At 37.3% G+C, this 13,720-nt stretch overlaps 1 long non-coding RNA gene across 2 annotated transcripts in view; it reads left to right on the forward strand.

Moving 5' to 3' along the window:
• Nucleotides 1-13,720, forward strand: part of LOC126508285 (uncharacterized) — a 65,736-nt gene that overhangs the window by 45,267 nt on the left and 6,749 nt on the right. For both annotated transcript variants that reach the window (XR_007593765.1, XR_007593766.1), the window contains exon 2: nucleotides 13,027-13,164. This is a non-coding gene — a long non-coding RNA (uncharacterized lncRNA). The remainder of the gene's footprint in view (nucleotides 1-13,026; nucleotides 13,165-13,720) is intronic.

Below are 13,720 nucleotides of genomic sequence, written 5' to 3' on the forward strand. Positions count from 1 at the left end.
GCGCCTTCCCATCTCCTCCTTCAAATGGAGCCAGGAGAGGCCTGGTGTCTTGGTCCAGTCTTTGCTGTGAATGAGTCTCTGGGTGTATCTTTTCAGTGTAGAAGCAGGGACCCTCCCGTTAAGTTGGAACTCCTCAGCACCCAAACATTGACTACCGTCCAGATGTTACTCCTCAGGACCGCTCTGGGTGGGTTGTGGATGCAAGCCCAATGTCTCTCCTGGTGCCGGGATCGGATCTCCTTGCTGCTTGGGTGGCTCGTAAACAAAGGTCCTACCTAGCTCGCTGCAGGCAGGCTAGTGGGACAAAGGAGCTACCACCCTCCCGTTTGCCCTGCCAATTCGGGTTCGGTCCTAGAGCCCGAACAGGCTGGGCTGGGAGATGTTCTTTGGTCAAAGAGGGGAGGGAGTCAGACGGAGGGGGGGAGGGTTGTGGATGTAAGCTGGGTGGGACAGGAAGAGAGAGGAGGTATTGGGCAGAATAGCCCCTGAGGATGACCAGGAAGTGTAGGAGGGGTGTCTGAGTTCCCTGTCCCGGGCTGCTGCCCGGTCAGAAACTCACTCACCCCAGTGATGTCTCTCCTGGTGCCTGGACCGAATCCCCTTGCTGCTTGGGTGGCTCATAGACAAAGGGCTACTTAGTGATTTAAAAAAAAAATTCCTTGAGGCAATCTTTAGTCTAAGAAACAATGCCTTTTAAGGACAGTCAAAATGTCCAAATGTACACTATTGTCATTAATTTATTTCTATACTTTAGTATACTTATTCTTAAAGAAGCATTCTTATCAATAGTCTTACAACTTTGTCTTATCACCTAAATTACAGTATTTCAAGAAAATTGTTCAAAATGTTTTGAAATTTCTATGTACCATTTTCATTTAAAAACACATTTCACAATCTTCAAAACTCTCTTATGTTGGGGGAGGGAATAGAAGGAAAGTAAAGAGGGAAAATAGTGGTTGGGATGCAAAATAGATAAGTTAATTTTTATCTTCTGGGCTATTTAAATTGTAGAGGACAAAGTACAATCATTAAAAATCAGTAAAATTTATTATAATAGTTCATAAAAATAAAAAAGAAAACAAATAGATATATGTTAAATAATATAGTAACGGTCAAATTAATTTGAAAATTAAAATGCATTTGGAATTTTTTTTTTGCCTGTTTGGAGAACTTTCTCCTCAGCCTGTTGGTGATGGAAGCAGAAAAAAAAATAATGGTGTATTACTCAGAGGAAAAAAATAAAAATAAAAAGAAATGTTAAAAATTGCAGGCAAATGCACAGAATTAGAAAAGGTCATCCTGAGTGAGGAAACCCAGACCCAGAAAGAAAAACTTGGTATGTACTCACTCATGAGTGGATTTTAAGCATAAAACAAAGAATAACCAGGCTGCAATCCACAACCCCAGAGAAGCTAGGTGAAAAGGACACAAGAAGGGACCCAGGAAGGGAAACCCTTAAGATCTCCTGGGCAAACTGGGAAGGGGAGTAAAAGGGAGAGGTTAGGAGATGGGAACATGAGGGCTCCAGATGGTCAAGTTAGGCAACAGATTGAGGGGGGACCAATGAAAGACATATCTTGATAGAGGGAGCCATTAAGGGGTTAGGGAGAAACGAGGAGCTGAGGATATTTCCAGGAATCCACAAGAATGACCCCAGGTAGGACTCCTGGAGAAGGTGACTGAACTGGACTTCTCCTATAATCAGATTAGTGACTACTCTAATTGTCATCATAGAACCTACATCCAGTAACTGATGGAAGCAGATGCAGTGACCCACAGCCGGTACTGAACTGAGTTCCTGGAGTTCATGTGAAGAGAGGGAGGAGGGATCATATGAGCAAGTGGGTCAAGATCATTATTGGGAAAACCACAGAGAAAGCAAACACAACCTAGTGGGAACTCATGGACTCTGGACTGACAGCTAGGGATCCTGCATAGGACCCAATGAAGCCTTCTGACACTTATGTAATTTGATCTGTTGGGGAACCCTGCAGTGGAACCAAGACTTATCCTGAATGCGTGAACTGACTTTTTGGAGCCCACTCCCTGTGTTTAGATACCTTGCTTAGCCTTGATAAGGGTGGGCAGGAGGAACTTTGTCCTGCCTCAACTTGGTGTAACAGATTTTGTTGACTGTCCAGGGGAGGTCTTACCTCCCCTGAGGAGTAGATGGTGGACAAAAAGGGGGAGAGATGGGGACCACGAGAAAGAAAGGGAGAGGGAACTGGGCCTAGTATGTAAAAATTTTAAACTAAAGGAATACTGTGATGGTAGATACTAATCTAGTCATAGATTTTTATCATACATACACACGCATGCACACATACACATAAGCATATTGTGTACTTGAGCTCACAAAAAAGAGGTAATGTATTTTTGATACTTTAACTGAGTAAAAAAAAAAGCAACAAAACAGGAGGCCTGTGAAATTCATAATCTAACTTTTTTCACAGGTTTAACTACATAGAACATTTCAAGGCCGAATTTACACACTCTGTCTTTCTCATGATAATATTGTTTACCTTCTATTACTCGTTATAGGCTAGAATATCTGAAGACATGAAACCTGTGTAGACATTTTAAAATCATATTTTATAAACTAACTCCATGAAGGTATTCGTGCTCTGTTACCGTTTTAAGTATGCCAAAAAATAGTACATTACAACACAATTTAAAATTGCTTGAGTAAAAAGAAAGGCCATGAAAGCCATTGAATAATGAAATGAAGAGAGACTCTTATAGGGGTTTAGGGAATAAGATGGGCTTGTGGTGTTCTAGCATGTGGTGTATTACTGTATGGTATCTATGGGAAATAATAAAATATAGAACAGATTTAGGTATAATCCAAGATTTCAAGAAAAGGAGATTTCTTATGAATTTTTTCTCACTAATTCTCAAATTGTATCATTAATTTCTTCTAGACTCTATCTTGTAAGCTGGAAACACAAAGTTAGTCATAAGCCACTAAGAGTAAACCAGAAGAGAAAAATTGGGAAAAAATGAAAACAAAGCTCCTCAAATTTATTTACAAACCTCAATAGTATGTAACTCACTATGGACAAAGCAGTCTGAAGGGAGATTGGTAGCAAGTCACATGTGTATTAATACCAGTTTATTTATGGTATGACTTTACCCACACTTTTCAGCCTTCTCAAAAATCAAACATTTGCCACATATTTTCAACGAGAAATATTTTTTCTCAAATTATAGTTCTTGCAGGATATTTTATGCTGTTTTTTGAGAAAGGCAGACGTTCAGAATGAGTGGCATTCTAGCTCTCACAGGTGCAATTTTCAGCATGTAACTGCAGATTTTTCTTAAAGTGAATCTGTGTATATTTTTTAAAATAGAGACGACTCATATTTCACTTAACTCAAATAGAATCTTTTCTTAAAAAAGTATTTTACAGCATACAGTTCTTTTCAAGTAAGCGTTGTCTATCATCTTTTGCTAGTCAAGCATATTCTTTTAAGACACTAGAGAACAGCTGGAAAAATTGTGAAAAATCAAACCGTTTGAAAATATTTTAATGAGAATGATAATTTGTATGGTCTTATAAAAAATGGAAAGCAGAGAAAGAAAGGAATTTTTTTTCTGCCTCTTGACTCATCATCAAGTAACTAATAAGACCACTCCTGTGAACCTACTTCACCCATTTGACAATGGATTGGGATCAAAGCAACGGGATCTTCATTAGGCACCTTTGTCTATGTGGTGGTATTAGTTGTGTTCCTCATCATCAATGCATGAGAAGAGCCAAAGGCTTGAGAGATTGATGGAGGAAGGTCATTGGCTAATAAAGAAATTGGCTTGGCCCATTTTATTGGTTAGAACATAGGTGGGTGGAGTAAACAGAAGAGAATGCTGGGAGGAAGAGGAAGTGAGGTCAGACTCTGCTCTGCTCCCGGACAGACCTGACAGCTCTGCTCTCTGGAGCAGAGACACCAGGCTCCGCTCTCCAAGGCAGCTCCGACCCAGGATGGAGGGAGGCTAGAATCTTTCCGGTAAAGCGCACCTTGGGGTGCTTACACAGATGATTAGAAATGGGCTAAATTAATATGTGAGAATTAGCCTAGAAGAGGCTAGATAGAAATGGGTCAAGCAGTGTTTAAATGAATACAGTTTGTGTGTTGTTATTTCGGGCATAAGCTAGCCAGGCGGCCGGGGTGCTGGGGACGCAGCCCCTATTTCAACAAGAGATTCAAGGAGTCTCACAGTTTTCCTTCCCTTTCATCCCTGCCACAAACATGAATGTTTATCTGCAGGTGTCTGTGGGCTATTTTCTTGGAAGAGGTTAGATAGTACTGCCATTCAGATGTAATATGTACAGTCATGAAGCAAAAGATGGAGAAATGGAGAGCACAAGATCAGGAACGTGAAAGTTTTGGGCGTCGAGTCTTTGTGCATTAGCAAATCTTTATTTGTGTACGTGGTCATAGATTGACTCTGAATATGGAAATAGCTGTTGTCCTGGGACAAATGCCAAGTACGCTCTGAATTACAATTACTGAACAATAGGCTTCTTCCTCTACTTTGGTTCTTTGTAAATTTTGTTTTGCCTTTCAATTTTATTTATCTGCTTCATTTTCACTTATCAGTCAGGTTTTTTTTTTTGTTAGTTTGTTTCTACTCTGATAGGTACCGAATATGAATACTTTAGTGAATTTCTTTTTGAGTACTAATCTCTCTTAGGTAAATATAGAAAAATTATGCTTGATTGGGATATATTTATTAATTAACATTAAATTCCAACAGAACATAGTGTAAAAATTCTTTATGTACATGAGTTTTATATGAGGGGTTAAATACAAATGTGTTCTTGTTGACAAATAATCTGTTTCAGATTTAACTTTCCATGACCAATAACTAAAAATCTTCTGAATTCTACTAACTTAAGAGACCTCTTACTTCCAGCAGCTAAAATGTTTATTTATTCTGTTACTAAAACCAATGAATTATTTTCCATTTGGGAACATGAAACCTAGGCAACTTAGATCCACGGTTTCTGTGTCATAGACATTCAAATTTGGCCTTTGGATAAACCACCTCAATCCCTTCAGATAGTGAGAGTTGGGTTTTTTATTGCTGTTGATTGTTTGCTTTTACATTGATAATGCCATTCAAATATGAAAATTAGTAAATATTTTTACCTATTTAAAAATCTGTATGGGTTAATGGATGCATATAATCTAAGCAGAATGAGCAATCTTTATCAAAACATGCAAACTTACTGACATGTTGGGAAGCAAAGGAATAATTTGGGAACTGAAGAACAGGGCATAGACATGATAGAACCACAGTTTATATCTCATATGCATGAGCATAGCTTGACAGCTGGTTAAAATGCCTAAAACTAGGTCTTAAATCATCACCAAGCTGTTTGTCAAACTTAGTCCTAGGTCTTCAATCACAGCTAAGCTGTTGTCAGGCCCTGATAACAGTACCTGGAATGGTAACATAATAAGGTATTTATGCACCTAATTGTGATTATCTAGATTTGTATTAGCAAATTGATTTTTGTTATTCAGTGATGCTTTCTTTTCAGTCGAGAGAAACTGCTTTGAAATTGTCCAGCAATATTGACTAATTAATCAAGAATACTAGGGGAAAAGTAATTGCATTAAATGTCAAAAAGTCAACAGTTAATTTTTGTATTTTTCTCCTACTTAAGTACTGGTCAGAAAGAGTCTTCTTTGATCTCAAGAGCCTGAGTAAATCTTGGAGTGAGAGTGCAGCAGAAAAAAAAATAATGACATCTTGAAATTTGCAGGCAAATGGATGGATCTAAAATACATCATATTGAGTGAGATCACTCAGACCCAGAAAGAAAAACATCATATGTACTCACTCATAAGTGGCTTTTAGATATAAAGCAAAGTAAAGCAGCCTACAAATCACAATCCCAGAGAACCTAGACAATAGTGAGGATCCTAAGAGAGACATACATGGATCTTATCTACATGGGAAGTAGAAAAAGACAAGATCTTTTGAGTAAATTGGGAGCATGGGAACCACAGGAGAGGGCAGAAGAGGAGGGAAAAAGAAGGGAGGGGAACAGACATCATTGGTTGTGACAACTATTTTAAAAATTACTTTTCTGTAGCATATATCCTGAATACACTGCTACTTTTGGACTCTAAATAAATTTTCTATTGTACTGTATATTTAAGAAGAAATATATGACCAAAGAAATAATTTATTTGGTTTTTAAATTGTTCTTTATTAATAAATAAAACATGAAAACTCTTTTTAACGGCATACCATATTTTGGTATGAGTTTATACTGGATAAATATTGTTGTCTTGTGTTTCTCAACTATCTAGAGAGCACCTTTCTAAATCTGCTATGATTTTCTACAAAATGTACTACATAATTGCCATAGCTTTCCTGAATATGTTTTCCATATTAAATGTGACTCAGTAAATAATGACCAATATTTTCCAACTCTTTCTTCTCATCCATTCTCCAAGGTTCTATTTTCAACTTTGATATAAACCTTTAAGTTTCCATGTATTAGTGACAGCATGTGGTGCTTGTTTCTCAAGGCTTGATTGATTTTCCTTGGCCAAAGTATGATAGCACCATCACAAACAACGGAATACCATTCCTTTTATGTGCTGCTTTTATTCAACTGGGCAAATTTGCAAGGAAAGGGATCTGTGGATTATTTGATAAGAGACTTCTTATTTTTTTAAATATGGACTATTGTAAACAATGCTGCAAGGAACATGAGAGAATTTATAACTTTGGCATACATATTTCATTTTCTTTGGGTATATATTCAATAGTGGAAATTACATATCAAATGGAAATTTCATTTATTTTATGTGTCTCCATACTATTTTTAGTGTATATATATAATAAATGCTATATAATATGTATAAATTTTTGTGTTTAAATAAAATGTATAATACAAAGAATATATACATGCATATATGATATATGGGCATATAGAAAACATACATATAAAATTCTATGTACACATAAAGATTATATGTTTTATATATAAATTATATTTGTATACATGACTTAAAGAATTGTTGTTCTCTTGTGCAGAATTGTCTGTAGTCTGTCAATCACGTTTTAAATAAATGCTGATGGGCCAGGCAGGAAATATAGGTAGGAAAACCAAACAGGAAGTAGAAATAATGCGAGGAGAACAGGAGAGTTCTGGGAATGAGGAAGTTGATTTCTCCCACTCCTGCCTAGACCACCTAAGCAGCAGGATGTGATCTGCCCCACTGAAAAAGATACTGAGCTACATGCCTAACATAGATCAGAAAAATGGGTTAATCAAGATGTAAGAGTTAGCCAGTGAGGGGCTAGAACTAATGGGCCAATCAGCTTATAATTTATGAAGACCTCTGTGTGATTTTCTTTGGGGCTAAACAGTTGTGGGGTACTGGGAAGGACAAAAACCCCAACAAGCAGGCCCTATTCATGTTACAGTTCTCAAAACTACTATAGATAGCAGGTGAGCAAAGCTATCAAGAAAAGAAAATATCTCCCTAGTGCTGGTGGGAATTTAAATTAGTATAACCACTATGAAATATATATGTTTGTATGTATGTACACAAATATATTTGAAAAACCAAATGTAATATACAGAGTTTCTCTCTGCATCTCTGGCTGTTTTGAAGCTCACTCTATAGACCAAGCTGGCCTTGAAACCAGAGATCTGCCTGCGTCTGCCTTGTAAACGCTGGGATTAAAAGTGTACTCTGTCACCTCTAACTTCAAATTAAATAAAATTAAAATGCATTTAAAATAAAGGTCCAAGAAAATAATCTAGCAGGTAAGAGGCTTTTATATCTCCAACTGATAGCTTGAGTTAAATTCCAGAAACTTATCATGGAAGAAAAACAATGACTCCACAAAGATGTTGTCTGTCTTCCACGTGCACATTATGATATGCATAAATAAAAGCACATATACTCCAAGACCTACTAATAGCATTTAAGTTAAAAATTGAATATTGAGAATAGGTATTCTTGTTATAGTGAGATGATGTCTCATTGCAAGTTCAACTTGCATGTTCCAGATGATTAGGATTATATAGAATTCATAATGTTCTCTACTGATCCCATTTGTGTCATTTTGAAAATATCTTTTATTTTTTTCCTTTTTGATTGAGTTGTTTTATTTTGTTTGAGTTTATTATTTAGTTTTTAAAGTTTTAAATATCAATTCCTGCTGTATGCACATATAGCAAATATTTTCTTTCATTTTGAATTGTGTCACTTGACTCTGTGTTGGATGATATTTAGCTTGTGTTCTGACAAATAAAACTTACCTGGATAACAGAGCATGGAGATAGCATCTGGTTAACCATAGAGGTCGTCTGGTCTGTACAAACAGGAGACAGGAAATAATAAGGGTGGATATAAAGAGGAAGTGATAAGGAGGGAGCTGACACAGGATCTTGGCCCTTTTGGACAGAATATTCAGAGAGACAGAAGTTTCTTGTGGCTATTGTTATGCTTCTATGATATTTCAGGTTTTACCTCAATTTCTGACTATATTTTTATTAAGAAGACAAACTAAGATCACCCTTCAATTCAGCTTTTCTTTTCTATTTTTTATCACAAAATTTTTAGTTTCAGGTCTTATCATTTAATTAACTTTACCTTCATTCCTGTGCTTTTATTTTCTTTTATAAAACAAAATTTTAAAAAATGCGTGCTACTTAAATTATATTACAGTATCCTGCTTATTTTTGCATAGTATATACATATATATACACACACATGTATTTATATATGGATGTGTATTTTGCTTATATCAGTTTATAAACAAGCCTCCCGCCACAGATCTCATTGCTGTCCATAGTTCTATTATTCCCAACTTTCAAATGTATTAAATTGCTGTATAATTATATAGTTTTTTCTCTTCTTTTTTTTCTTTCTTTTTTTATTTTAATTTTGTTTGGTTGTTTTTTTGTTTTGTTTTGCTTTCTTTTGTTGTGTTTTTGAGACATGGTTTCTCTGTGTTGCTTTGGAGCCTGTTCTGGAACTAGATCTTGTAGACTAAGCTGACTTCAAACTCACAGAAATCCACCTGCCTCTACCTCCTGGGTTATGGTTAGGGTTAGGGTTTGAGTGCTGTGATTAAAGGCATGTGCCCACACCACCCTGCTTGATTAAATATAGTTTAATGTTTAAATTTTAGTTGAAAAAAGTGAGCCCTGGTTTCCAGTGCAAAATACTGCTCAGGAGCCATAGTGACTACAAAGAGGCATATAAAACCTCTCAAAAACCCAACCCAGGTTTCAACATTGTTATTTACATTTAGTAGAAACAAGAAAACAGAAAGAAGACAATGTGTAGAGCACACACAGCCTATCTCTGTTCCCAGGGAGCACTCACAGCCTCCTCACTGTTCCTTTTTTTAATTTTATTACTTTATAAATAATACCATTCAAAAATTCCACTTCTTCCCCTTCTCCCATTTCCCTCCCACTCCCGCACTCACCCTTCATCCCTCCCCCTCCAGTCCTAAAGGAGTGCAGGGTACCCTGCCTTGTGGGAAGTCCAAGGCCCTCCTCCCTCCTTCCAGGCTTAGGAAGGTATGCATCCAAATAGACTAGGATCCCCAAAAGCCAATACATGCAGTAGAAACAAATCACAGTGCAATTATCATTGGCTTCTGAGTCTGCCCCAATTGTCAGCCATATTCAGCAGGTCCAGTTTGATCCCGTGCTCGCTCAGTTCCAGTCCAGCTGGCTTTGGTGAGCTCCCATTAGATCAGACACACTGTTTCAGTGGGTAGACCAACCCCTTTGTGGTCCTGACTTCCTTGTTCATATTCTCCCTCCTTCTGCTCTTCAACTGGACCTTGGGAGCCCAGTCCAGTGCTCCGATGTGGGTCTCTGTCTCTATCTCAATCTGTTGCCAGACGAAAAATCTATGGTGATATTCAAGATATTCATCAGTCTGACTGAGGGACAAGGCCAGTTCAAGCACTCTCTGCTCCACTGCCCAGTGTCCTAACCAGAGACATCCCCGGGAACACTTGGGAATCCCTCTAGAGGCAAGCCTCTTACCACCCCAAACTCCCTTAACTAAGATATCTTCTTCCCTGTGCCCATATCGGTTCTTCCTACATCTAAACCATCCATTCCCCCAAGCTCTCCCCAATCCTCCCCTTCTCCCTTCTCTCTTCCCCTCTCCCCTTTTCCCTACCCCACCACCCAAACGCTCCCAGCTTTTGCCTGGCAATCTTGTCCGCTTCCAATTTCCAGGAGGATCTATACATGTTTTTCTTTGGGTTCATGTTATTACTTAGCTTTTCTAGGATCGCAAACTATAGGCTCAGTGTCCTGTGTTTGTGGTTAGAATCCACTAATAAGTGAGTACATACCATATTTATCTTTTTGGATATGGGTTATCTCACTCAGGATAGTGTATTCTATTTCCATTTATTTGCATCCAAAATTCAAGATGTCATTTTTTTTGTTGTTGTTGTTTTTTTCCCACTGAATAGCACTCTAATGTGTATATGTTCCAAACTTTCTTTATCCATTCTTCCATTGAGGGGCATCTAGGTTGTTTCCAGATTGTGGCTATTACAAATAATGATGCTATGAACATAGTTGAACAAATGCTTTTCTAGTATGATTGGGCTTCTCTTGGGTATATTTTCAAGAGTGGTATTGCTGGATCCTGAGGTAGGTTGACTCCCAATTTTCCGAGAAACCACCACAACTGCCACACTGCTTTCCAAAGTGGTTGCACAAGTTTGCATTCCCACCAGCAATGGATGAGTGTTCCCCTTACTCCACATCCTCTACAGCAAAGGCTATCATTGGTGTTTTTGATTTTAGCCATTCTGACAGGTATATGATGGAATCTCAAAGCTGTTTTGATTTGCATTTCCCTGATAGCTAAGAAAATTGGACATGTCCTTAAGTATCTTTTGGCCATTTGAAATTCTTCTGTTGAGAATTCTCTGTTCAGTTCATCACCCCACTTTTTAACTGGGTTATTTAGAATTTTAAAGTCTAATTTCTTGAGTTCTTTTTATATTTTGGAGATCAGACCTTTGTCTGATGTAGGGTTGGTGAAGATCTTCTCCCATTTATTAGGTTGCCTCTTTGTCTTAATGACTGTGTCCTTTGCTTTACAGAAGCTTTTCAGTCTCAGGAGGTCCCATTTATTCATTGCTGCTCTTATTGCCTGTGCTACTGGGGTTATATGTAGGAAATGGTCTCCTATGGCCATGTGTTGCAGGCTACTTCCCACTTTCTCTTCTATCAGGTTCAGTGTGGTCAGACTTATATTGAGGTCTTTAATACATTTGGACTTGAGTTTTGTGCATGGTGATAGGCATGTATGGATCTATTTTCATTCTTCTATAGGTTGACATTCAGTTATGCCAGCACCATTTGTTAAAGATGCTTTCTTTCTTCCATTGTGTGATTTTACCTTCTTTGTTAAAAATCAGGTGTTCATAGGTTTGTGGATTAATATCAGGGTCTTCAATTTTATTCCGTTGGTCAACATCTCTGTTTTTATGCCAATACCAAGCTGTTTCCATTACTGTAGCTCTATAATAGGGTTAGATGTCATGAGTGGTAATGCTTCTATAAGTTCCTTTATTGTATGTTTTGGCTATCCTGGGTTTTTTGTTTTCCATATAAAGTTTACTATTGTCCTCTTATGGTCTGTGAAGGATTTTGTTGGGATTTTGATGGGGATTGCATTGAATGTATTGATTGCCTTTGGTAGAAGTGCCATTTTTACTATGTTGATCCTACCCATCCAGGAGCATACCTTCCATTTTCTGGTATCCGCTTCAATTTCCTTCTTCAAAGCCTTAAAGTACTTGTCAAATAGATCTTTCACTTCCTTGGTTAGTGTTACCCCAAGATACTTTATACTATTTGTGGCTATCGTGAAAGGTGATGTTTCTCTGATTGCCCTCTCTGCTTCTCTATCCTTTGTGTATAGGAGGGCTACTGATTTTTTTCAGGTTGATATTGTATCCTGCCACATCACTGAAGGTATTTATCACCTGTAGGAGTTCTTTGGTAGATTTTTTGGGGTTACTTATGTACACTATCATATCATCTGCAAATAATGTATATTTGACTTCTTCCTTGCCAATTTGAAACCCCTTGATCTCCTTATGTTGTCTTATTGCTAGAATTTCAAGCACTATATTGAATAGGTGTTGAGAGAGTGGAGAGCCTTGTCTGGTTCCTGATTTTAGAGGAATCTCTTCGAGTTTCTCTCCATTTAATTTGATGTTAGCTGTCGGCTTGCTGTATATTGCTTTTATTATATTTAGATATAATCCTTGTATCCCTAATTTCTCCAAGCCTTTATTATAAAGGGAAATTGAGTTTGCAAAATGCTTTTTCCGGCATCTAATGAAATGATCATATTTTTTTTCTTTCAGTTTATTTATATGATGGATTACATTGATAGATTTTCATATGTTGAACCAGCCCTGCATCTCTGGGATGAAGCTTACTTGATCATAATGGATGATTTTTTGATGTGTTCTTGGATTTGGTTGCCAGTATTTTGTTTAGAATTTTTGCATTGATGTTATTTTAGTTGTAAAGTAATTCTCTTTCTTGGTTGAGTCTTTGTGTGGTTTTGGTATGAGTAACTGCAGCTTCATAAAAAGAGTTTGGCAATGACTCTTCTGTTTCTATTTTGTGAAACACATTAAGAAGTATAGGTATTAGCTCTTCACGGAAGTTCTGGTAGAATTCTGCACTAAAACCAGCTGGTCCTGGGCTTGTTTTTGGTTGGGAGGTTTTTGATGACAGCTTCTATTTCCTCACGACTTATAGGTCTATTTAATTTGTTCACCTTGTCTTGATTTAATTTTGGTATATGGTATTTATCTAAAAATGTCCATTTCTTTAATATTTTCCCATTTTGTGGCACACAGGCTTTTACAGTAAGACCTAATGATTCTCTGAATTTACTCAGTGTCTGTTGTTATGTCCCCATTTTCATTTCTGATCTTCTTAATTTGAGTGTTCTCTCTCCACCTATTGATTACTTTGGATAGGGGTTTGTCAAGCTTGTTGATTTTCTCAAAGATCCAGCTCATCTTCAGAAAATTCAAGGGACCCTGGATGTTTGAATACGGACAGATGGAAACTATTTACAACCCAATAAGAATCAGCAAGAAAATCAAATAGGTCTTGTAAGTAAAATTATTCTACTCTTATCTTTAAATATGTATTAATGTGCATTTATTTATTAATGTATAGAGCTGGTTTTGAAATTGGACTCTGGCTCAGTCTGTCTCCAATTCCAAGCCTGTTGGTAAGAGAAAAACCGAAGAGTTTCTGGATTTTCTGTCTCATGTCAAGAGCCATGATATGGGACAGAAAGAAATAATGAGTTTAGAAAACATCTTTGCTTTTCTTCATATCTATCATACCTTTCATTGAATATATCTATCATGCCTTTCATTGAATATGTGTATGTCTATATATGTCTATATGATTAATGTTTAAGTTTTTTACAATGAACAATGAGTTTTTCCTGCAGTGACACTTGAAGTTTCCAGGAAGAAGATGGGGCCCCACAACAACAACTCTACCTGGTTTATATGACGTCATGATACTGATAGCGCTACTACAAGACCTGTTTTGGGTACTAGCTGCACAAGATGGTTCCAACTTGGTTAGCTCAAATGGTGCACATCTTGTACAACATTCTGGCCAGACCTCCACAAAATACTCAGAGACTATTTG

This window comes from Alexandromys fortis, unplaced genomic scaffold (assembly GCF_014885135.2).
Source record: "Alexandromys fortis isolate MF-2015 unplaced genomic scaffold, M_Fortis_MF-2015_v1.1 scaffold_61, whole genome shotgun sequence".
NCBI lineage: Eukaryota > Metazoa > Chordata > Mammalia > Rodentia > Cricetidae > Alexandromys > Alexandromys fortis.